This window comes from Erinaceus europaeus, chromosome 4 (genome assembly GCF_950295315.1).
Source record: "Erinaceus europaeus chromosome 4, mEriEur2.1, whole genome shotgun sequence".
Classification (NCBI taxonomy): Eukaryota; Metazoa; Chordata; class Mammalia; order Eulipotyphla; family Erinaceidae; genus Erinaceus; species Erinaceus europaeus.
The window spans coordinates 54,040,956-54,044,594 of record NC_080165.1 but is presented as its reverse complement, the minus strand read 5'-3'; the positions used below and the strand labels follow the sequence as shown (position 1 = coordinate 54,044,594).

At 41.9% G+C, this 3,639-nt stretch overlaps 1 non-coding gene across 1 annotated transcript; it reads right to left on the bottom strand.

The window, feature by feature from the left end:
- Positions 1-3,239: 3,239 nt before the first annotated feature.
- Positions 3,240-3,346, bottom strand: LOC132538405 (U6 spliceosomal RNA). Its single transcript, XR_009549773.1, has one exon. It is a non-coding gene; the product is annotated as a U6 spliceosomal RNA (small nuclear RNA).
- Between the last annotated feature and the right edge of the window lie 293 nt (positions 3,347-3,639).

Below are 3,639 nucleotides of genomic sequence, written 5' to 3'. Positions count from 1 at the left end.
CAATAATAACTACAACAACAATAAAAACAAGGGCAACAAAAGGAAAATAAATAAATATTAAAAAAAATTTTTAATCCTTAAAGGTGGAGAAGGAAAGCTTTCTGCAGAGATTTGTCTTGACTATAATGGGATCTATCTTTAGAGCTATTTAACTGAATTTCACATTATCCATTCTGGAAAACGCTACCTACAAGCAGAATGAAATGATTCAAATGATGAAGGAATCATTCACTTGATAGCTGAATCACTTGGCTCCATTAATAGCATCTTCTCTTAATGTTTTTAATAGCACAGGTTTTCAGACTAATAGATCGGGGGAATGCTACTAGCACTCCAAGCCACAGAACCAATTAGTGCATAAGCACATAAAGGGGAAAACCTAAAATTGTAATGGCAGAAAAAAAATCATATCAATTTATATGTATTGTTTTTCCTGGACAGGAAGGTAAAATTCTGGGCTGGTGTTCAACAACATTCAATAACTGAGCAGGAGCCCCAAGGGATTTCTGTGGGCTAAGTGGGGGGGGGCGTGTGGGGGCAGAACGTGCAGTGGGAAGACCCAGGACAGGGTGAGAGGCAGGCCGGGGGCTTCAGTTACACTGTTGTGATTCTTCAAGAGCTGCTTTTCTCACCCATAGAAAATGAGGCAAGAACACCTTTCCTTTTTTTTTTTCTTTAATAGTTTATTCACTTTTAATTCTTAATGAGAAAGAGATATACAGAGAGAAAGATACAGAAAGACCAGAGCACTGCTCAACTCTGGTTTATGGTGGTGCTGGGGACTGAACCTGGACCTTGAAGGCTGAGACTTGTTGAAAGCCTTTTGCATAACCATTATGCTATCTCCCCAGACCAAGAACATCTTTCACTTATGTGCCACTTGGGAACTGAGATTTCTCAATCTCACAGAAAAGGAAAGTTGGTTCAAAGCAAAATCAAAGCAATACAGGTGCCTCACACACCCACTGCCTGGGCTTTGGACTATCTCTGTGGGGTCCCTTAGGCAAACTTGTGTCTCTAAGACCTCCCTGTTCCTTCCATACCTTCTTCCTCAACCTTTCCCTCCCCCTTCCACAAACCCTCTTTTCTTTTACTTTCCCCCAAAGTTCTTGCCTCCCAGTGTCTGTACTCCCTCCCCACTCACAACCCCACCCCTCCACCCCCAGGATTAACAGATTCCTGTCCTTTTTTCTATTTCTGAAGTTATCACAGATGCCTAGTCAATTTCTTCAGTGCTGGTGCAGGGCACAGAACATTAAAAATTTATGGTATGGGGCTGAGGAGAAAGACAGCTTGGAGGGGGGAGGTTGTGGGGAAGGACACAGCATAATGGCTATGTAAAAAGACTTTCATGCCTGAGACTCTAAAGTCTCAGGTTTAATCTCTCCCCCATCACCATAAAATGGAGCTGAATAGTGCTATGAGAGAGAGAGAAGGAAAGAGAAGAGAAGAGAAGAGAGTATAGAAGAGGACAGGAGAGGAGAGAGAAAAGAAAAAGAAAAGAAAAAAGAAGAGAGAAAGAAAAGAAAAGAATACTTTGGAGTTTTTCTTTGGTTGTCACTAGTTGTGAAAAAAAATAATCAGTATACATGTGACAACAATATCTTATAAGTCATGATCCTCTATGGAGTGATATAAAAAATTCAGACATAGTCGGGCGGTAGCGCAGCAGGTTAAGTGCATGTGGCACAAGGCGCAAGGACCGGCATAAGGATCCATGTTCGAGCCCCCGGCTACCCACCTGCAGGGGAGTCGCTTCACAAGGGGTGAAGCCGGTCTGCAGGTGTCTGTCTTTCTCTCCCCCTCTCTGTCTTCCCCTCCTCTCTCCATTTCTCTCTCTCCTATCCAACAACAACAATAACTACAATAGTAAAACAATAAGGGCAACAAAAAGGAATAAATAAATAAATAATAATAAAAGATTAAAAAAAAATCAGACATAGCATAGCAAGGGTTAATCACGTGCACTAGGTCCCAGTAGATGTGAGGAGCAGGAGGGGGGACAGTCAGGAAGGGGGCCTCTTCAGGACTGGGCGTTCTGTCAGCATCTGTTTGCCTGAGAGTTAACAGACTGCACAAAATTTACCCAAGCAGAAGCAGCAGCCAAACACAATAAACTTGACCCAATAAAAAAGGTTTGAGTATTAAGCTTTTAGTACTTTTTTTGTTTATACATGTGTATTTTGTTTCTTTTTGGCCTTGCATCCAACTGTCAATTCTATGGGTACAGTGACCACATTAATCTTGTTACCATGTGGCTAGCATAAAAATATTTGTTCACTGAAAAAAGAAAGTATACACTGTTTGTCACCACCTCTTATGCAGCCCACCTCCATCCCAGGCAAAAAGAAGGCTGAATATCAGCCTGGAAGCAACAAAGACATCTCTCTGGGGCAACCCTGTATTGGAGCAGAATGCAAGAGAGTGGAAAGTGTCTCCTATCCCCACCCCAGCAAAGACACCTCCCGTACAAACTTGTGCCATAAAGGCTTCAGTTTGTTGGAGTTATGTTCAATGTGAGATGGAAACCAAACTAAAAGCTAACTTGATTTATGAGCATATGTGACTCCCCTCAGATCCCCAGAAATCCCTGGGCAGAGAAGAGGACTTTGCAGGGACTGGGGAGAGTCATCATAATGGTTATGTAATGATTATGATTTGTGTTGTTCCCTTAAAATATCACCATTTATGCATCCCAGGAAAATCACATTTGATTACCTCCAGATGACTATAAAGGTCATGGAACTTATTTTAAATTTCTTGAGAATGGATCCTACAAAATCTTTTAATTCTTAAAAGAAATAAAAGAAAATTGATTCCTGATCCCACCTGCTATTAGTTATGGAAGGTTAAACTGTGATTTTTTTTTGGGGGAAAGCATAAAGTTTTAGTGCCCGATAGAAGTTTATTTCCTTTTTTTTAATATTTACTTTATTTATTTATTCCCTTTTGCTGCCCTTATTGTTTTACTGTTGTAGTTATTATTGTTGTTGTTGTTGATGTCATCGTTGTTGGATAGGACAGAGAGAAATGGAGAGAGGAGGGGAAAACAGAGAAGGGGAGAGAAAGACAGACACCTGAAGACGTGCTTCACGGCCTGTGAAGCGACTCCCCTGCTGGTGGGGAGCTAGGGGGCTCGAACCGGGATCCTTACACTGGTCCGTTAACACTTTGCACCACATGCACTTAACCTGCTGCACTACCGCCCAATTCCCCAGAAGTTTCTTTTTTTTTTTTTTTTAAATATGGAACGCTTCACGAATTTGCGTGTCATCCTTGCGCGGGGGCCATGCTAATCTTCTCTGTATCGTTCCAATTTTAGTATATGTGCTGCCGAAGCGAGCACAGAAGTTTATTTCTTATATGACTCTCCCATGCATGTTTGAATTTCTTTTTTTTCCTTTTTTTTTAAATTTTTTTTATCTTTATTTACTTGCTGGATACAGAAAGTCAGAAATTGAGAGGGAAGGGGTGATAGAGAAGGAGAGAGACAGAGAGACGCCTGCAGCACTGCTTTACCACTTGTAAAGCTTTCCCCCTGCAGGTGGGGGCCAGGGGCTCGAACCTGGGTCCTTGCGCACTGTAACATGTGTGCTCAACCAGGTGTGCCACCATCTGGCCCCGCATGTTTGAATGTCA